Below are 23192 nucleotides of genomic sequence, written 5' to 3' on the forward strand. Positions count from 1 at the left end.
TCTTAGCCTTTTCCTTTACAAAAGGTTGACACATGTTTGTGCTTTTACCCAAATATATATTTTATTCTATTTGTTGATTATTATTCTAGAATGATGACTGAAGTATTTTTGAAGGATAAGTCTGATGCTTTTCAAAAGTTTTGTTGGTACAAATTAGTATTCTCTATTTATACTTTACTTAAGTTTACTTAGGTCAATGCATTATTTTATTATTTATTAGGTTGACACTTAGTATTTTGCATACCTTTATGAGTTGCCATGTTGATAACATAGAAGTAAGCAACTCTAATTCAGCACATGGTGTCTACAACGCTAGAGTTTGCATAATTAATTGAGTTGTCATGTAGACGATATAGTTATTTGATCTCTTAATCAAGTGCATGGTGTCTACAACATTATTTTTCATGCTATACCTTTTTAGGCTTATCCTCTTATCATCACACTTACTCCTATTCTTAATGGAGGATAACCCACACCTAGTGGATATGTGTCTGGTTGTAAGACTTATCATGTTGCTGACTCCTAGGCATCCTAGAAGCATTCCAAAGGCCTTTATATAGGCACTCCTAGTGTACTTATACATTGAATTGAACACTGTATTATTATTTTGATCATACTCTGGTCTATTTTGTGCTTATGTTTGAGTTCTTTGGTCTTGAGTGAATTTTTCCCTAAAGAAAATATTTACATGGTATTAGAGCTAAGGGAGATTCACTTCACATAGCCATTGGAGACCTTGTTGCTTCATTTATTGAAGGGACCTGATTCAGATTTGAAGCATCTGTAGTCATTAGAAGCATCTAGACCCAAAGTAGACCTTGTCATTGCGTTTAGAGCATCAATTAAGTGAAAATCAACTAAAAACTCACCTATTTTTGGCCATAGTCAATTTTGAGGCAATTTTTTTTGCAAACCAGCATCTAAAGGCCCAATTTACAAACTCGGTATGGTCATTATCGATCTATTCATTATAGTTTTAAATCTGTTATTTTTAATTTTCTATGCATTATTCTGCCATTTTTAGATTTTTTTTAAAAAAAATTTAGGCCAGTTTGGCCTGTAGAGAAAACTTTTTTGCAAGAATCGGGCAACCAAACCCTAGCCCTCATAGGGAATATTCCCTATACTTATAGGAATATTCCATCAACATTTGGAAGAATTCATGAGAACAGTCTGGTGAACATATATACTAGCATGGACCATATAATAACTAGTGAGTCCAACCTTCACCTTCCAGCTTCCACTTTGCTTTATCACGACGAGTGGTTCATTTTAAAGATTGAAAACTTTGGATTACTCATGATGTGGTACTAAAGAAGAGTCCCCTGTTGGCCATATCAAATTTTTAGCACCCACAAAATCATCTTCCGATCGACCCAATCACTGGATTTCGGCTTGCTAAGAGTCATTGTTTTTTTTTAAAACTCTGGTGATCTATTTTGAGATCCTGACACCTTTAAATTTGTATATCTATCCTTGTTTCTATATCTCAATGCCATCTCTATGAGCTCTAGTGATGACCCCGCCCAGCTAAAAATCCTACAATGGCCATGTAAACATAACACATGGAGCCCACATTCATAGTGTAAGTACCAACTATACTCTAACACATGTTAGCCTTGATAGTAGAATCTATACAATTTTTTATGTTATCTGCCATGTCACTAGAGGAAGCTTTTTTTTTGCTGACATCAGCAATCCATTATCTTAAATTTGATGGTTGTTTGACCATCATCTAGAGGAAAATTTGAATTATTGTGATAGCGATTCAACCATCAAATTTAACCTCATATTTTTCTCTCTAGACCCCTCCCCATATTTAGTTTTGATTTGACAATCTGACTTTGAAAGGCCATAACTCTATCATCTAGACTCCAAATCAGCTAATTTTTTTTTCATTTTGGGTGGAAATTCTTGATCTTTTTAGTGGTGCAATTTTTTTCTAGTTTGAGTACAAAGATTTATCAGAAATGGCATTTTTTGTGACTGTACCTATCCAATCCTACATTTTGTAACTTCAAACACTCTGTGTAGGCACACCTAACTTGAAATCAAGTTCTCTTTTCTTTGAAAGTTTTTTATTTTTCATCTACTTTCTAGATCTACAATTAGATCATAGGATTGTTTGGACAAAAGTATCACTTTTAGAAATAGGCCCTATTTTGCATTGTATTGCTTCACAATTGTTGTATTTTTCAGCTACATTATAACATTCCAAATTTGAACTCCAAGTGGAGGTTGTAAATAGAAAAATTAGAAGCTCACTTTGTCCTTTTTGACAAGTGACCTATTGTAAATGTACTGCATATAAAGTGCCAAAATCTTTCATTTGGGGGGATATTTTGATTGAGTGAAAAGGGAGGTGTATATTGTGTTTTGTGTCTCCTTGATATTGTTCTTATGCATTATGAGTTCTTTTTCAAATTTAACTCCACATAATTATTCTAATTTAAAAGAAAACATAAAAGAACCATTGGTTGAAAAAGTTTTACTATGTTATGTAACTGGTGCAGCAAAGAAACCTCTTGCTGATGCTAATGAAGCTTGAAAAGAAGACTGGGAATCCAAACAAGCAATGGCCCTAAGAACCTTGCTCAAGAATATCTCACATCCTATCAAATATAATGTTAAGAAACTCAAGTCTTCCAAGACCAAAGACATGGTAGAAAATTAAGGGAATTCAAGTGGTAAAAACTCCAACAAGAAGCAAAAGTAGTGGAAGGGTAAGCCACAAGATGAAATGCAACAATCATCCTCAGAACAATAATCTTCCTCACATCAATCTTCTTCCACTCAACAATATTCCTCACAAAAAGGTAAGTCTTCTTCCAAAAATAATCAGAAGGGGAATAACTTCAACAAAAGGGAGAAGAAAACTTGTGCCTATTGTAAGAAGAATGGACATAATGACTATGAGCGTAAGGATAAGTAGATTGATGAATTGGTAAACCTAATGAGGAAACACAAAATAGATTTACCAAATGCCTATAAGGATAAGGGATCTTCAACCACTTCAAAAGATAAGAGACAAGATTTGGTAGCAAGTACAAACAATGTTGAGGAATGGGTTCTTGATTCAAGAGATAGACATCATATGTGTGCTTCAAGGGAGAACTTTTCCTCTTTGAAACCATCAAATGTACCTTCATCTATGTGGGCAATGACACTAAAGTGGAGGTTCAAGGGAAAGGGAATGTTGAGTTAGAAAATGGTGTCTTTAAGGATGTTCTACATGTTCCTAACCTTAGCGCCAACCTTCTCTCCATCTACCAGATAACTCACTATGGATGTGGAAACAAAGTGGAGTTTCTTCAATATATAGTTATGGTGGAAAATCTCAAAGATGATTCTATGGTGGTGGTTGGAAAGGCTAATCATGAGACAAGACTTTACTCTTTGTCTCATTTTGTGCCTAATTACACTTCCCTTGCCTTTTTGACTCATTCAAATTCACAAAGTACACTATGGCATGAGAGATTTGGACATATCAACTACCACTACCTTCAACAACTTAGTGGCAAGGATATGGTCATTGTTCTACCTCAAGTCAAGTATTTAGAGGGTGTATGTCTAGGTTGTAAAGCAAGCAAGCATCCTAAAGAAAAATATGACAAGGGGAAGTATTGGAAAGCTACTATTATCCTTGAATTGGTTCATAGTGATGTGGCTAGCCCATTTCTACTACCATATTTTGGAAACTCTTGTTATATTCTCACCTTTACACTTGGGTCTTCTTTCTTTATCATAAGAGTGAAATATTTGATAATTTTATCACCTTTAAAGCTCAAGTTGAGAAAAAATTAAGGAAAGCCATCAAGATTCTATGAATAGATAATGGTAGTGCATATGTCAACTTTGTGCTTATAGACTTTTGCACTCGGGTGGGTATTGAGCTTCAACATTCAATTGCCTATACACCACAGTAGAATGGTATTGCTGAAAGGAAGAATAGAACACTTAAGGGGATGACCACTTGTATGCTTCAACATAAGTCTCTAGATCAAGTATTTTGGGAAAAATCCATGTGTTGTGCCAGTTACATCCAAAACATATTTCCTCATAATGCCTTAGATGAAATTACACCTTTTGAGACTTAGTGTGGTAGAAAACTAAGTGTAAAGCACTTTAAAGTTTTTGGTTATCCAGCATGGACAAGGATACCTCCACAAAAGTGAAAGGCATTAGAACCTCAAAGAAAACCTTATATATTTGTTGGATATCCTAACTATCTTAAGGCATACAAAATCATGGACCTAGAGACACATGAAATATTTTTTCAGAGGAGTGTTCACTGTGAAGAAACTTGTCCAAGTTTTGCTTCTTCAACTCCTCCTTCTTCCTTCTTTGTTGATAGTGATCATTGTGATGATAATAACTTGGAAGATGAGATTCCTTCAACTTTGACTCACAGGACACCACCTTTGCAAGGTCCACAAAAATTTGAGGACATTCCTTCTTCTTCTTCCACTAAACCTCATAGGGCACAACAAACCCTTGATTCAATAGGTTCATTGGTGGGGAATCCTTCAGACACTCGGAGGACAAGGTTAGAACACAAATCATTTCCACATGGTTATATTACCATTACTACAAATCCATAGACATTTAAGGAAGCATCATGGATTCTATAATGGGACAAGGCTATGGAGGAAGAATATAACTCTTTCATGAAAAAAACACTTGGGACTTAGTTCCCATTCCTAAGGGAAGAAAGTTGGTTTGGTGTAAGTGGATCTATCAAACCAAATTTGCAGTGGATGGAAGTGTGGATAAAAATAATACTAGACTAGTTGGAAAAGGTTTCTCGCAGGTTCCAAGTATTGACTATATAGAGACTTTTGCACCAATCGCCAAGATGAACTCCATTCACTTGACACTAGTTATTGTTATAGCTCATGGTTGGGTTGTACATTAGATGGATGTAAAGTGTGTCTTTTTGAATGGTGACCTCCATGAGGAGATTTATATGGAGTAGCCACAGGTGTTCATCATAGATTCTCAGTTAAGCATAGGAGTAAGTGTGATGATGAAAGGATAAGCCTATAAAGGTGTAGCACATAAAATTATGTTGTAGACACCATGTGCTAAAATAGGAGTGTGAATAACTATGTTGTCTACATGAAAACTCAGTTAATTATGCAAACTCGAGTGTTGCAGACACCATGTGCTAAATTAGAGTTCATTACTTCTATGTTGTCAACATGACAACTCATAAAAGTATACAATCTCCTAAGTGTCTCACTAACAAATAATAAAATAATTCATTGACCTAAGTAAACTTAAGTAAGTGTAAATAGTGAATAATTATTTACACCAACACCCCCCTTAAGTGCAACTCAAGGGAATGCACTTAAGCTTATGAAAGCTAAAATGAAAATGTAGGATGGGTCCTAACTACTAGAGCATATTAGGTACCCAAGTACATAATGTAATGCAATCTCTTATGAAGTGCAGAAAGAGGGAAAACCTCATGGGAAAAACCCTTCCCTAGAAAGAGAGATGAAAAAAGAAGATGCATGGATGGATGGAGTAATCAAGGCCCCCCCATTATAACATATATCAAGTATATACAAAAGAGAAGTATGAGAAGAACACAATCCCAAAAGAGGAAAAGGTCAACCCCACAAGAGAGAAGAAGAAAGGAGACAAGGTAGTCCCCCCATAATGTAGAATGCCCATCAATGATAGCTGCTCCAATGTAGAATTTGATCCAATACTATTGAATATGTTCCTCCCTTTTAGAAGAAAAAATATCATAGGTACAAATGAGATTCTTCCCCAATGTGTGGAAAGAATCTAGATGATCAATGATTCCTCTAAAACCTACTCAACTATCCATGTGTCGATATTGATTAGTGCCCCTTCCAATATTGTTGAAAAGAAAAATCTTGGATCTAGCAAGGATGGATGTAGAACTTCTCCCAAAGAACTAACTATCTCCTTGAATGATAAAGAGACCTCCTATAATAGTTGTACGTAAGGATCCATAATCACATCAACCTTGAAAGACTAATCATGTAGAGAATGGACAAGAGGGTCAAAGTGTGGCCTCCCAACAACTGAAGAAGGATCTTCATCATCAAAGAGAAGATGCATATCATTGATGATGTCCCCCAAATCCACTATGTATGACTCCACAAAGAAACATGAAATATTTGTTATGAGTCATCCCCTGATGCTATAGTTGGAAGACAAGGTGTACCCTTTTGTTCTCATTTGCATGGACCTATTACTATAGTAATGTATGCATGTGGAATGTGCTAATGCTGTGACCTCAGACTGCAACTATCAATAGGACCCCACATATCTAAATCTATTAAATCAATATCATTGATGTCATTATTAGTTCCCACAATGTATGAAGTGTGGATAGGATGAGAGGATAAGCTGGGTGAACTTTTCTCAAAGTGAACATTCCTCTCTATGAAAATTTCATGTGTCTCAAGATCCATAAGTTTGTATGTCTTAACATTGTCTTCATATCTGATGAAAGTACAAGGCCTTGGTGGTGGTGCCTTATAATCCCTTGAAGATATGTTTGGCCATGCTAGATAATCAAAGACTCTAATGTGTTTCAAAACTGGTTTTCTACTGCACTATGCCTCAAAGGGAGTCTTTCCATCAAACGAATTATGAGGAGACCTATTAGGTATGTGATGGAAATTGCTTATTGCTTCAACTTCAAGTGTAGGATCAAGAGACTTGGCTTATATAATGCAACTTACCATGGATTTAAGAGTTCTAATCTTTATAGCTACAACTTCTATCTTGTGTGGACTAAATTCTAGTGGATTCTAAAGATCAATACCTCAAGTTTGCAAAAGTCTTTAAGTCTTGTGTTTACATATCTGCTTTTATTGTCCATCCTAAGAACCTTGATGGCTTTCCTTGATTTCTTTTCAACATGACTCTTGAAGGATATAAAGTTATCCAACACTTCATTCTTATGATGAAGAAAGAAGACTCATGTGTAGCATGAAAAGTCATCAATGAAAGTGAGTATGTAGTGACCCTCAGTAATTGATGTCACTACAAAAGGACCTACTAGTACTGGATGTGAATCCATTGAAGAACAACTGGTGCTCTTGAAGATTTCCCTTTATTAGACTTCTCCTCTAGATGCATATGCATTACACATGTTGAACACTTGCCTTTGGAAAAGCTGATTGTAGGTAGACCTTTGACCATATTTTTTGATCAAAGTTGCTAAAGATAGTGCAAGGAAAGATGACCATACCACTCATTCCATAATGTGCTTTGTGAATGAGATTAAGTCAACAAAGCATGTGAAGGAGCCTTAGGTACAAAGTGGGGAAAAGAATAAAGCCTTTTGTGATGATTGAATTTACACACTTTAGCTAATGAATCATCCTTTCAATTTTGTACCATTACTAAATCAAGAAGGAAATCAACATTGTTTCCATCTCTATAGTGAGTGATTTGGTAAATTGAGAGGAGCTTTGAGCTAAGGTTGGGAACATAGAGAACTTCTTTGAACTCCCCATTTTCCATCTCAACTTGTCTTTTCCCTTGAACTTCCATTTTTATATCATCTCCTACAAAGATGTGTGGTACCTTAGATTGCTTCAATGAAGAAAAGTCTCCTTTTGAAGAACCCATATGATAGGAGGCAACTAAGTCAAGAATCCATTCCACTGAAGAACTTGAACCAGCCATAAGTCCTTGCCCTTTTTCCTTTGAAGTGGTGGGAGTTGAATCCTTGGAATCATTTGGCACATTGATTTTATTCTTCTTGAGTAGGTTTTCCAACTCATTGATTCTCTTAGTCTTGCAATGATGCTCATCATGATTTGGTTTCTTGCAATATGCACAAAATAGTTTGTCTTTTTTTTCATTGCTTCCATTCTTGTTGGAAGAAGAATTGCCTTGCTATGAGGAGGAATTTTTTGTGTCTCAAAAATTGATTTTTTTCTTCCATTCCTTTTCATTTCTATTGTTAGAACTTTTTCCTCCTTGACTTGATTAGTTCTCATCACTAGCCACTAATGATTTGGTCTTTAATGATGTGAGAAGTCCCATATCTATCAACTTGGATTGTTCAAAAATCAACTTTTCTACAAAAGCATCAAACATAGGCTTTTGGAAAGCACTTCCCATGGTCAACTTGTGAGTTTTGAGTTTTATAACTCAAAACAAAGGAACCATACTTTGAAGGTAGCCTCTTTAGGATGTGATGAATTAATCTATCATCCTTTATGGGATTACCACAATCTTTAATAAGTGCTCTAAACTCATTGGCTTTTTTGATATAATCTTGAATTGTGTCAAAATTCTTAAGATCCAAGAGAAGTAGGTCATCCTCAATCTAGTATCACTTTTCCTCATCCACCTTACCATACAACCCTTCAAGTTTTTTCTAAGCAGGTTTGGCTTCCTTAGAGATGGAAATGTGGAAGAAGAGATTTTTATGAACACAACTCTTGATAATTCCTAAAGCCTGATTGTCTTTAATTTTCTAATCAACTAGTGTTGTAGCATCAGTGAGTTTTATAATTGTACCATCAACATACAGATTTAAACCTTTTTCCATTAATCTACTCCATACAATATCTTTCCATGTAGTATAGATGTGTGAAATTAATGGTGGAGCTTTAGGTGAACCCATAATATAGAAAATGAAAAAGAAAATAAAAGAGAGACACAAAAACACACAAGAGACCCCCCCTATTCGCTCAATCAAAAGATCCCCCCCCCCCCAAAAAAAAAGAAGATGCTTTTGGAACTTTAAATGTAGTGCATGTACAATAGGCCACTTGTCACAATGTACAAAGTGAACTTCTATTTTTTCTATTTACAACTACCTTTTGAGGCTCAAATCTATCACTAAGCACTATAGCTCAGATGTACAACAATTTTGAAAAGTAATCAAATAAATACAATGTAGAAAAGGCCTTAAGTCTAAAAGTGATATTTTGGTCCACACAACCCTATAATCTAATTGTAGACCTAGAAAATAGACAAAAAAGTAAGTACTTTCAAGAAAAGAAAAACTTGTAAATGTGTCTAGATAAGCCCGTATAGAGTATTTGAAGTTGCAAAATGCAGGATTGGATAGGTATAGTCACCAAAAAATGCATTTTTTGACAAATCCATGTAGCAAAACTAGAAAATAATAGCATCACTAAAAAGTTCAGGAAATTTTACACAAAATCAAAAAAAATTGACCTGATTTGCAGTCCAGATGACTGGGTTATGGCCTCCCAAAGTTGGACTATCAAATCAAAACTAAATCTAAAGAACGGTTTGGGAAAAAATCTATGAGCTTAAATCTGATGATCAAATAGACATTGCAGTAGCTCTATGTTGCCTGGAAATGATGATCAGATGGTCATCAACTTTAATGTCATAAAATTATGACATCAGTGAAAAGAGTCCCCTTAGTTGATGTGGAAAAGCCATACTATATGGACTAGTATAGAAAAGTACACATGTTACTAGCATGGAAAAGGTACAATCCACATGGAGGGTTGACTAGGTAGGTACAACTTTGGGCTAACTAGGAATGTAGGCTAAGTCACCAGTCTATTGATGTGTCTGCATGGATGTGGAAAATATGGCTAACATGGCCTTTCAATTGGTGGTAGAAGTGCAATTTAGTAGGAAGAAATTTGAGGTGGAAGATGTTGGAGATGGTCATGCTAGTGTGTCTTAATGGTCATTGATTTTGTTAGGATGTGATTAAAATTTGAAAGCGGATGACAAAAATTCTTTGACTAGAAGCCAAAAACCTACAAAACCTGATATTGATGCCAAAAACTCCTTTTGTTGGGCCAGAGTTCATGGGCTCAGTACCACAATTTTTGTGGGATTGTATTTGTAGTAGTTTAAAACAAATTCCAATTGTGTATAACCAAACAAGCCTATCGTGAGTGAGGCTAGTGCTTAGTCAGTGGGTAGTTTGATGGTCACTGGATTTGGTAGCCAAATTTGTACTAGCCATTAATTAAGTGCCCACCAAAAAATTTGCAATGTCGATGCCAAAAATTGAAGCTAAATAAATGAAGAAATATTCTACGATGTACAAGAAATATTCCACCTAGAGGGGCCAAGGTTTCACCACCCGGTTCCTGCAAAAAAATTTCTCTATAGGCATGATAGGCTAAAAAAATTCTAAAAATTTGCATGAAAAAGTAGACAGGTCGAGGTTTCATCTCCTAGTTCTTGCAAAAAGAAATTCTCTGCAAGCCCAATGGGCTAAAAAATATTCTAAAAATTTGCACAAAAAAAAGGACAAAAATTGCAGAGAAAAAATAATTTTGATTTGAAAATAAAATTTTAGATCTAAATAACAATCATACTAGAGTTGCCCTCCCCCCCCCATTAGAACATACATAAAGTATATAGAATAGAGAAATATAAGAAGAACACAATCCCAAAGAAGGAAAAGGTCCACCCCACAAGAGAGAGAAGAAGAAAGAAGAAAAAATAATTCCCCCCCCCCCAAATGAAGAATGGCAATCAGTGATAACTGCTCCAAAGTAAAAGTTGATCCAAGACTACTGAATAATGTTCCTCCCCTTTGGAAGAAACAATATCATAGGTACATATGAGATGCTTCCCCTATGTGTAGAAAGAATACCAATGATCAATGATGCCTCTAAAACCTACTCAACTATCCCTATCTCAATACTAACTGGTGCCCCTTCTAATGTTGCTAAAAAGAACAATGTTAGACCTAGCAAGGATGGATCTAGAACCTATCCCAAAGAACCAATTGTCTCCTCAAATGATAAAGAGACCTCCTGCAACTATTGTTCATAAGAATCCACAATTATATCAACCTGTAAAGATCAATCATGTAGAGAATGGACAAGAGGGTTAGAGTGAGCCCTCGTAACAACTGAAGAAGGATTGTGAACATCAAAGAGAAGATGTATATCATCAATGATGTCTCCCAAATCTGCTATGTGGGACTCCACAAAAAAACCTAAAATATCTTTCAAGAAGTCATCCACTAATGTTGGAGCTGGAAGACTAGGTGTACCCTATTGTGCTAGACCTATCACTGTGGCTATATATGCATGTGGAATGTGTTGATGATGTGACCATGGATTGCAACTATCAATAGGATCCCACATATCTGAATCTGTTGAATCACTATTGTTGGTGTCACTATTAGTTTCCACTATGTATGAAGTGTAGAGAAGATTAGAGGATAAAATGGGTGAACTTTCCTCAAAGTGAATATCCCTCTCTATAAAAATCTCATGAGTCTCAAGATCCATAAGTCTATATTCCTTAACACCATCTTCATATCTAATGAAGGTACAAGGTCTTGGTGGTTCTGCCTAGCATCCCATGGAAGATATGTTTGCCCATGTTAGAAAACTGAAGACTTTGAAGTTTTTGACAAATAATTTCATGCCACACCATGCCTCAAAAGGATTCTTTCCATATAAGGCATTATGAGGATACCTATTAAGTATGTGATTGGAACTGCTTATTGCTTTGACTTCAAGTGTAGGATCAAAAGACTTGGCTTGTATCATCCAACTTGCCATGGATTTAAGAGTTCTAATCCTCATAGTTGCAACATCTCTCTTGTCCTAACTAAATTTTGGTGGATTCTAAATATTAATACCCTCAAGTATCTTCTTTCATTGTCCATCCAAAGAACTTTGATGGCTTTCCTTGATTTCTTTTCAACATGACTTTTGAAGGCTAGAAACTTATCCAAGACTTCATTCTTATGATCAAGAAAGTAGACCTATGTGTAGTGTGAGAAGTCATAAATGAAAGTGAGTATGTAGTGACCATGGATGACTAATGTCACTACAAAAGGAACTTCCAGTACCATGTGAATCAACTGAATAATAACTAGTGCTCTTGAAGACTTTTGTTTATCAAACTTCTCCTCTAGATGCATATCCACTGAACATGTTGAACATTCACCCTTAGGAAAGTTGATTGTAGGTAGACCTTTGACCATATTTTGTGAGAAAATTTGATGACGATAGTGGAAGGTAGGATGACCATACCCCTCATGCCATAATTTGATTTGTGGATGAGATTGATTCAACAAGGTATGTGAAGGAGACTTAGGCACAAAGTGGGAGAAATAATATAACCTTGTGTCATAATTAACTTTCCCCATTGCAACCAATGAATCATCTTTGAGAGTGTGCAACATTACTAAATCTAGAAGGAACTCAACTTTATTTCCATCTCCATAGTGAGTGATTTGGTAAATTGAGAGGATATTATAGCTAATGTTAGGAATATAGATAACATCTTTGAACTCTCCATTTTCCATCTACACATGTCCTTTCCCTTCAAATTCCATTTTTGTATTATCTCCTACAAAGATGTGTGGTACCTTGGACTACTTCAATGAAGAAAAGTCTTACAAGTTTAAATGGTATTTGGCTAGAGTTGAGAAATAAATAAGGAATAACTTGAAATTCCTAAAATTGGATAGAGGAGGAGAATTCATCTTAAATGAATTCAATGAGTTCTACAATGAAAGGGGAATTAAAAGATAGGTATCAACACCTATAACTCTAGAGAAAAATGGAATATCAAAAAGAAGAAATAGATACATCATGGAATGTGCATGATCGTTATTGGTAGAGAAGAATGTTGCACCAAAATATTGGAGAGAAGTAATTAGTTCATAGTAGTTCATACACTAAAATAATTTCAACTAAAGAAAGGTACAAATAGAATACCCTATGAATTATGGTATGGTTACAACCCTAATGTTTTTTATCTTGAAGTATTTGGAAGAAAATGTTATATATTAAAAGATATAAGGAAAGGAAATTTTGATACAAAAAGTGATGAAGGAATATTCTTACAATACTCAAATAAAAGTAAGACATACAAATGTCTTAATCTTACTACTCACAAATTCATAGAAAGTTCTCATGTAAAAATTAATGAGTTTGTAGAAAGAAATGAAGAACAAAGTAGTAAAGAGCTTAAAAATAATGGAAAGATCATCTATTATAAAGAAGAACCTAAGATTTTACCTCATAATATTGAAACTAATTAGTAATCAAGTGCACCTAACAATTCAATTCCAGTTCAACTTGAGTCACAAAAAAAGGCACCTGAGTCACAAACAATTCAACCCAAGTTGCATCCCTAGGGAATGCAACCCAACTCAAAAGAAGTACATGCTATGTACAAGATCATTGTGTGCCAAAAAGTAGAGATGTGAAATCTAGTTTTGAACCATCTAAAAGAATTTCAAAATACACTATAACTTTTTCCCATCCATCCTGATACCAAACCAAAAATTTAACACCTTGCCTTATCAGGCACACAATTTGAGAATGGATATCCAATTTGAGAATGGGTAGCTGATTTGAAAACAAGTAGCCAATTTCATAATGGATACCCGATCTATGCACCCAAATCATGGTGCCAAATTCCAATATAAAGGGAGTGGGGACCAATTTCTAAGATAAAAATTGATTTTTATTTACCAAACTCAAAGGGGGACCAAGTTTTAAGTTATATTGTCCTAGTATATTAATATTATAGTTATACAACATAATTTGGGGTGGGGACAATTATTATATATAGTAACTAAAATTTATTATATAGTATTAAATAATTATAATTATTATTTACTATATAATCATTTTATATATAGTTAGTACTTATTATATATAATTATATAATTATATATCATAATATTATAATAGATATTATATATATATATTAGTAACCCAAGTTAATAAACTATATGATGATGTATGTTCCTAGGGGTCCTTCTAGGGACATACATGTGTTCCAATGAGTCCAAAGGGGTCATATGATATCCTATGACCCCTTTTGACCCTTATACAATAACATATTTCCTAGGGGTCATAGGATGCATGCCTAGGGACATCCATCTTGTGTTTCAATGGTTAGAAATGGGTTATGAAGTATCTTATGACCCCTTTCGACCTATTACATGATAGAATATATTTCTAGGGGTCCTAGGACCCCTATAGACATACATTTTGTGTTCCAATGGGTTGAAATGGCTCATAGAGTATCTTATGACCCTTTTGACCCATTACATGACAACATATGTTCATATGGGTGATATGACCCCTAAGAACATATGTTGTCATATGACCCCTAAGAACATATGTTGTCATGTAATGGGCCAAAAGGGTCATAAGGAACCTAATGACCCATTTTGACCCACTGGAACACAATATGTATGGCCCTAGGGTCCTAGGACCCCTAGGAGCATATATTATTGTGTAATGAGTCAAAAGGGGTCATAGGATTTCCACCCATTAGAACACAAAACACATGATGATAAGAGTCCTCAAACCCCTAAGAATATGTTTTCTCATTTGATCAGTCAAAAGGTGTCATGGAATACCCTATGACCCATTTCTACCCATTAGAGTATAACAGGTATGTCCCTAAGGGTCCTAGGAACCCTAGAAATCTATGTTTTCATATAATGGGTCCATCCTATGACCCCTTTCTACTCATTGGAACACAACATGTATGTCCGTAGGGGCCCTAGGATCCCTAGGAACATAAGTTATCATGTATTTGATTAAAATGGGTCATAGGTTATCCTATGACCCCTTTCAACCCATTACATGACAAAATATGTGACAAAATATGTTCTTTTGAGTCCTAGAACTCCTAGGGACAAACATATTGTGTTCAAATGGGTGGAAAGGGGTCATAGAATATCCTTAAACCCTATCCAACCCATTGGAACACGACATGTATGTCCCTAGGGGTCCAAAAATATTTTATCATGTAATGGGTCAACTTGTTTCATGGCATGCCCTATTACCCCTTTCTACCAATTCAAACACAACATGTATGTCCCTAGGAACATATGTTATAATGTAATGCGTCAAAAGGGGTCATAGAGTATCCTATGACCCCTTTTGACCCATTACAACACATCATGTATGTCCCTATGGGTTCTAGCACCCCTAGAGGACCCCTAGGGACATACAACATGTATTTGAATGGGTCACAATGGGTCATAGGGTTCCCCATGGCCCCTTTGACCCATTAAATGATAACATATGTTCATAGCCATCCTAGTACCCCTAGGAAAATATATCATCTGTTCAAATGATTAAAAAGGGGTCATAGAGTATCCCATGACCCCTTTCAACATAGGATATGACAACATATGCTTGTAGGGGTCCTAGGATCCCTAGGGACATTAATCATGTGCGTAAATAGGTCAAAAGGGTTTTTGACCCATTACATAATAGCATATATTCCTAAGGGTCCAATGACCCTTAAGAACATATATCATGTATTCAAATGAGTCAAAAAGAGATAAAAATTACCCTATGACCCCTTTCAAAACATTTCATGATAACATATGTATTTAGGGGTCCTCTGACCCCTAGGAACATTTTTTATTTGTTTGAATGGGTCGAAAGAAGTCACAAGATAACCGATAACCCATTTTGATGCATTTCATGACAATGTATGTACTCAAAGGTCCTATAACCCTTAGGGACCTATTTAATTTGTTCATAAGATAACCTATGACCTCTTTCAATGCATTTCTTTACAACATATATCCCTAGGGGTCCTAGGTCCCCTAGTGACCTATTAAATTTGTTCAAATGAGTCGAAAGCATTCATAGGATAGCCTATGACCACTTTCAACACATATCATGACAATATATGTCCCTAGGGGTCCTAGGACCTCTAAGGACCTAATTCATTTTTTTAAATAGGTCAAAAGGTGTCATAAGATAACATATAACCCATTTTGACACATTTCATAACATATGTCTCTAGGGGTCCTAGGACCCCTAGGGATCTATTTTATTTGTTTGAATGGGTCGAAAGGAGTCATAAGATAACTTGTGATCCCTTTCAATAGATTCCATGATAATATATATCCCTAGGGGTCCTAGGGGCATATTACAATCATTTATATGGGTCAAAAGGGGTCATAGGATAACATATGACCCCTTTTGACACATTTCATGACAACATATATCCTTAGGGTTCTCTGACCACTAGGGACCTATTTCATTTGTTCAAATAGGTCAAAAGGGGTTTTAAGATAGCCTATGACCCCTTTTGACAAATTTTATTACATATGTCACTAGGGGTCCTAGGACTACTATGTTCATATTGTAATTATTTATATGGGTTGAAAGGGGTCATAGGATAACCTATGACCTCTTTTGAAACATTTCATGATAATATATGGACCCCTAGTGACCTCTGTTATTTGTTTCAACCAGTTGAAAGGGGTCATATGATAACCTATGACCCACTTTGACACATTTCATGATAACCTTGAACCCTATGACCCCTAGGTACATACTATAATTGTTCATTTGGGTTGAATTGGGTCATAGAACTTTCAACACATTTGATGACAACATATGTCCCTAGGGGTCCTAGGACTAGTAGGAACCTATTTGATTTGTTCAAATGGGTTGAAAGGGGATAGGTTATCCCATGACCCCTTCCAATATTTTCCATGACAACATACATGTCCCTAAGACTCCTGAGGCCCCTTAGGACCTAATTATTTAGTTTGAATGGATCAAAAGAGGTGATAGGATAACCTATGGCCCCTTTCAACACATTTCATGATAACATGTTTCCCTATGGGTCCCACGACCCCTAAGGGCCTATTTTATTTGTTACAATGGGTTGAAAGGGGTCATAGGATAATGTACAACCACTTTTGACACATTTCATGATAACATAGGACCCTAGTACCCTTAGGGATATATTATAATTGTTCATATTAGTTGAAAGAATTTATAGGATAACCTATAACCCCTTTTGACACATTTTATGATAACATATGTTCCTAGAGGTCCTAGGACTACTAGGAACATCTTTCATCTGTTTGAATGGGTCAAACAGGGTCATAGGTTGTCCAACAAGCCCTTCTAGTTTTTTTCATGATAGTATATGTCCCTAGGAGTCCTAGGACCCTTTAAGACCTAATTCATTTTTTTGAATGGGTTTTTTTGGTTCCCAAAATTTTAGATTGCAAATCCAAGAGCTTGCCACATTTTCAATAGAATTCCACAATCAGTTATGGCCAATGAATTTGAATCACCTTGATTCCCCTGCACTTTAGGCTCGACTACACCTAGGTGGATAGACTTCTCCTCAAACATAATTACTTGGTTTAGATCTTTTCTAAAGTGAATTTAAGATTTGGAGTTATCAAAAAGCAAGGTCCTTGAACTCGATTAAAATGAAACTGAATGTTGAGTGCTTGAATTGAATGCTTTTTGTAAGGTCTTTTTAATAATGGATTTTATACTTGTAGGAAGGAATATATACATTTTTGGACTTCAATAATAGAAACACCAATGCCTTTTCTCATCTGAGAAATAGAGTCAACTTCGGTGAATTTTCACATACAACGTTATAATGTTCTACACACTTATACTACCAACAATTGAATAATCAAGATGCAATAAACCAAATATTAGGCAATCTTAAATTATTCTAGATTGAATTTTAACTCCTCTCGTAGGAAGACAAATTAGACATAAATACGGAAATAATTTAATATTTCACAATATCTGTTATGATCGAATTTAAAATGCTAAATGACCATATTCACTTATCTAACATTTAAATTGTATGCAAAATTCCAAAAAATAATTGTAAAGGATGATTCATCTATAGTTTAAATCTCCATGCCATTTAAAAATAAGCAAAAGACATTTTATTTTATTATGAAAATAAAATAATAAAATTTATATTAAAAGTCATTATTAAGCCTTTATTCCTCCATACAAATAAATATAAAATGTTTCTTGTTCAGAATATGTGAATGTCAAATTGTTCTTATCTTTTTGAATAAAAGAACTCTTATTTATATCCTACTCATTTGAGGATATGACTTTTCAAAGTCAAGAGTCATAATATTAAACTTACATAATCCCTCCTTTTGAATAGAAACTTTTTGTGCCTTTGATAGTTTGAATGAATTTAATTATCTTAATCCTTCCCTTAATAAATTAATAATCCCTTGAGTTTTAAATCACAAAACCTTGGATGGAAATGGCTTTGATTTTATTTTCTCTTCTACTACATAAAATCTCTCGACGGTCCAGTGCAAAATATTTTCATTACTTTGTATGTCCAGTGAGTATCATTGCATGTGTGTTTCAACTTTCATGACTTTGTACATGGTGGCTTAATTTTTCATTCACATGTCACTATGTGTGGTCTTATGCAGAGTTTTTCTGACTCTCCTCTTCTTTTTGTCAGAATTTTTTTTTTTAGATTCATAGAGTTGTGCATCTTAAGTGAATTGTTCATCTTTAGAACCAATACCGTCTTTAGATACTCCTATCAATCCTTCAATATTTGGTGTTTTCTATTTTTTTAATCAGATAGTTTTTCCTTTTCTTCATTTGTGACTTGGGGTTCAGAAGCAAATAGATATTTATTATCGATGGCCTTTCTTCACTACATAACTTTGTGGCTCTTCTAAGTCTTGATGACATCCAATTCTAAGTCCTAACAACATCCACATGAGGATGATTTTCTATTTTATTTTTATGTGTCTATTTCTAACTTTGTTTCTTTCTCAACCTCCACGATGATTGCTATAGACTAATTTGATATCTAGATCTTTGGCAAACACTTGTTACATCCTTCATAGTTTCATTTTATTTTAGCTATTGATTATTATCTTATTCAATTATTTATGTATTTATTGAAGATGCCCTTTTCATATTCATTTGATATTCTATACTATATGCATGATGGGATTAAATTGGTCACACTCCAACCCAATAGCAAGCCACTATCACTCTTTGTCATTCTGATGTGCACACATTAAAGCATATTAGATATATATTAAATTAAGCCCAAAAAGTAATATTTTTCCATTTGATTAACATGATCAATGACACCAATAATTATTTCCTTACATATTATTTATACTTTCAATGAGGCTCAACTTATGTATATCTTTTACTTATCACAGTGAGCTATATATACCATTGTTTCTCTACATTTCATATTCCATATACTCTACCTTTTCTTTCTTTCTGAATCTACCTAGTTACATTAATTTTAGGAAGTATCGATCTCTCATAGTCTTTCTCTTCATACTTTTGACATCAATATCAATGTTTTATCAAATTCTCAACATTATTTCTTAAATGCAAATCCTAAAGTTTCCCAAAAAATTTAGCTCCATCAGGTCGAAAGGGATACCCCTTTTGACACATTTCATGATAACATGTCCCTACAAGACCTAGGACCCCTAGGGGACTAGTTTATTTTTTCTAATGAGTTAAAAAGGGTTATAAGATAACCTATGAGCAATTTTGACACATTCTATGATAATCTAGGACCCTAAGACCCCTAGGGATATATTATAATTGTCCATATAGGTCAAAAGGGTCATAGGTTCTTTAAATACATTTCATGACAACATATGTCCCTAGGGACTTATTTCTTTTTTTTTAATGGGTCAAAAGGGGCTATAGGTTATCCTATGACCCCTTCTGATGTCTTTCATGACAATATTTGTTCCTAGCAGTCTTAGGACCCCTTAAGACCTAATTCATTTGTTCAAATGCATCAAAATAGGTGATAGGATAACCTATGTCCCCTTTTGACACATTTCATGACAACATATGTTCCTAGGGGCCCTAATACCTCTAGGAACCTATTTTATTTGTTCCAATGGGTCGAAAGGGGTCATAGGATAACCTATTACCCCTTTCAAAACATTTCATGATAATATATAACCCTAGGTGTCCTAGGACCCTTAGGGACATAGTATAAGTGTTCATATGAATTGAAAGGGGTCATAGAGTACTCTAGGACCCCTTTTGACCCATTAGATAAAAATTGACATGGGGAGGGATGAGGTTACCAAGGCCAAAGGCACACTTAGCTATCGAAACCACATATGAGAGTAAACATAACAAAAAATAAATACCAAATAACAAAAACTTGGGATATAGAGGAAGAAATGACTTTATATATTCATTCAAATAAATAGATACATGCCTAGCTATAAGGCCTTCTAGGTTATAGCCAACATGCATTAATATTCAATGATAAAACTTTGTATTTCAACTCTATGTTGACCTCCTTGATCTACCTTGTAGCCCTCCAATTCCTACCTAAGACTCTACCAAAGACCTCTTTAAATAGATGCATGGGCACAAGTTGGCCTGTTACAAATGCAACCAAAATAAACTCTCATATTAAATTCTAGAATAATCCACAATTTGGCTCTCAAAAAATACATATCACTAAATAAATTGCAAAGGTTGGCTTCAATAGGAAATTGCATATAGACAAATCAAAAAATGAAGAATCCCAAAAATGCAACAACTTGGTGAACTCAACAACACTCGGCAGACAAAGAACTCAGCAACACTTGGAAACCACAGAACTTGGCAACACTCAACAACCAAAGAACTTGGTAGTATTTGGCAAGCAAAGAAACTTGGCAATGCTCAAAGACCAAAGGAACTTAGCAACCATAGGATAACTTGGCAACAACTGTGAACTTGAAAAATATAAAAAACTTGGTAATATAAGACATTATAACTCTGTAGAAACTAAGTAACTCAGTAAACATGCATGATAGACATGCAACCCAGGATGGTCCTGCATCAAACAACTAGGGTTAAAATAAATGATTCTCTTGAATCATTGAGATGTCACAACCCGACTTGAATGCAACTTAGATTGGGAAATCCATGCAGTATCTTCCATTGTTCTTCCATTTTACCAAATATTCATAGTAATATTTTCCTCTTGTTCTGTTACCAACTCTCTAATTCAATGTCTATTCAAATTCTTCAATTTTCTTCTTAGGATAATTATCTGACACAACAACTTCATCATTTGATTCATGATACTTGTATAAATCAGCAACATTGAATATAGGAGATATATCTATGTCATCAAGAAACTCAACTTCATAAGCATTACCACTGTCAGACTTCTTCATCTTCAACTTATTGTATGTTCCAACAGGAAATATTCCTTTCTTCAAATGAACCATCACTTCATCACCAACTTCAAAAACATGATGTCTTCTAGACTTATCAGTATGCTCCTTATACTTCATATTTCTTTGTTCCAACTTTAGCTTCACTTCCTTATGCAAAGACTCCGTGAAATTAGCAAACTCTTCTCCTACATCACTTCTCTTTTCTTCAATGACAATATCCCTTAAATCTAATACTCCTATAGGCTGCATTCTAGTAACAATCTAAAAATGTGTCTTACTTATACTCCAATTCATAGAATTATTATATGCAAATTCAACTTGTGCTAATACCATCTCTCAATTATATGATTCATTTCCAATTAAGAATCTCACCGAATTACGCAAGATTCTATTCGCAACCTTTATTTGTCCATCTATTTGTGGATGAAAAGTAGAACTATGCTTTAACTCAGTAACCATATTCTTCTAAAATGTCTTCCAAAAATAACCAACAAACTTAATATCTCTACCATAAATAATACTTTTTGGTAATCCATATAATCTAACAATATCTTTAAAGAAAATCTCAGCAACATGTTAGGCATATGATGTCTTCTTACAAGGTATGAAATGAGCTATTTTAGAAAATCTATCCACAATAAAAATATTGAATCATGTCCCTTCACTATTTTAGGCAATCCAAGAAAAAAATCCATATTGATGTCACTGCAAGGTTTCTCAAGAACTCTAATAGGTGTATACAAACTAGTATTCTGACTTTCTCCTTTTTTAGCTTGGAAATTTCCATAACTCTTTACAAACTTCTACACATCCTTGTACATCTGAGGCCAATGATATTTCTCTTTCAACACACTTGATGTCTTATCAATTCCAAAATGTCCAACCGAACCACCACTATGCTTTTTCTTAATCAAATTCAACCTCATAGAACTCTTAGGAATAGACAATTGAATACCCTTAAATAAAATACCTTCTTGAATAAAATACTTATCAAAATTACTTGGTTGTTCTATCAAACTAGGTGCTCTGCACTCTCTCCATGTCTCAAAAAAATTAGGACTAGTATCATATAACTCCTTCATCTCATCAAAACAAAGAACTTCCACCTTCATCTCAGTTAGTAAAGAATGTCTTCTATGAAATGCATCAACAACTTGGTTAGTGGTTGCACTCTTATGCTTAATCATAAATGTAAAACTATACAAATACTCAACTCACTTCATATGTCTCTAATTCAACTTATATTGACTTCCCAAGTATTGTAAAGCTTTATGATCAGTATACAAAACAAACTACTTAGGAATCAAATAATGTCTTTACTTCTTCAATGCTTGAACAATAGCATAAAATTCTTGATGATACATAGAATACTTCATTTTAGCATCATTTAACTTCTCACTAAAGAAAGCAATAGGTTTACCTTCTTGACTCAATACACCTCTTATTGCACTACCACTTGCATCACATTTAACTTGAAATACCTTATTGAAATTAGAAAAAAGCCAATACAAGTAACTCAACAACCTTTTTTTTTTTTAAAGTCTCAAAACTTTTATCAACTTCACGTGTCCACTTGAATTCCTTTTTATCTCATCTCATTATCTCAGTCATAGCATTACAAGTAGAACTGAAATTACTTATAAATTTCTTGTAAAAACTAGGCAAACTATCAAATGTTCTTACCTCACCCACATTCTTAGGTGTAAGCCACTCTAAAATTTCTTTAACCTTCATGCATCTTCAAACCATTAGCATTAATCATCAATTTTTCCTCTTTTAATCTCTATAATACTTGTCTAATATGGTCAAGATCATGTTCTTCCTTAGTCTTACTGAATATCAAAATATCATCCAAATAAATAATCACAAACTTACCCAAGAATCTCTTCAAAACTTTATTCATCAACCTCATGAAAATACTAGGTACATAAGTAAAACCAAAAGGCATTACCAACCATTCATACAAACCATCTTTTGTCTTGAAAGCAGTCTTCTATTCATCACCTTCTTTGATTTTGATCTAATGATACCCACTCATCAAATCAATCTTGGTAAAATACTATGCACCACTTTAAAAATGCATTATGTCATCCATCCTTGGTATAGGAAACCTATATTTCACTATGATCATTTTAATAGCTCTAGAATTAGTACACATTCTCCATTCTCCATTATTCTTAGGTGCTAATACAGCAAGTACAACACATGGACTCAAACTTTTTTTAATCAAACATTTTTGTAACAACTCATGAAC

Source organism: Cupressus sempervirens, chromosome 11, assembly GCF_028749045.1.
Source record: "Cupressus sempervirens isolate cs-2001-9-10 chromosome 11, ASM2874904v1, whole genome shotgun sequence".
Classification (NCBI taxonomy): Eukaryota; Viridiplantae; Streptophyta; class Pinopsida; order Cupressales; family Cupressaceae; genus Cupressus; species Cupressus sempervirens.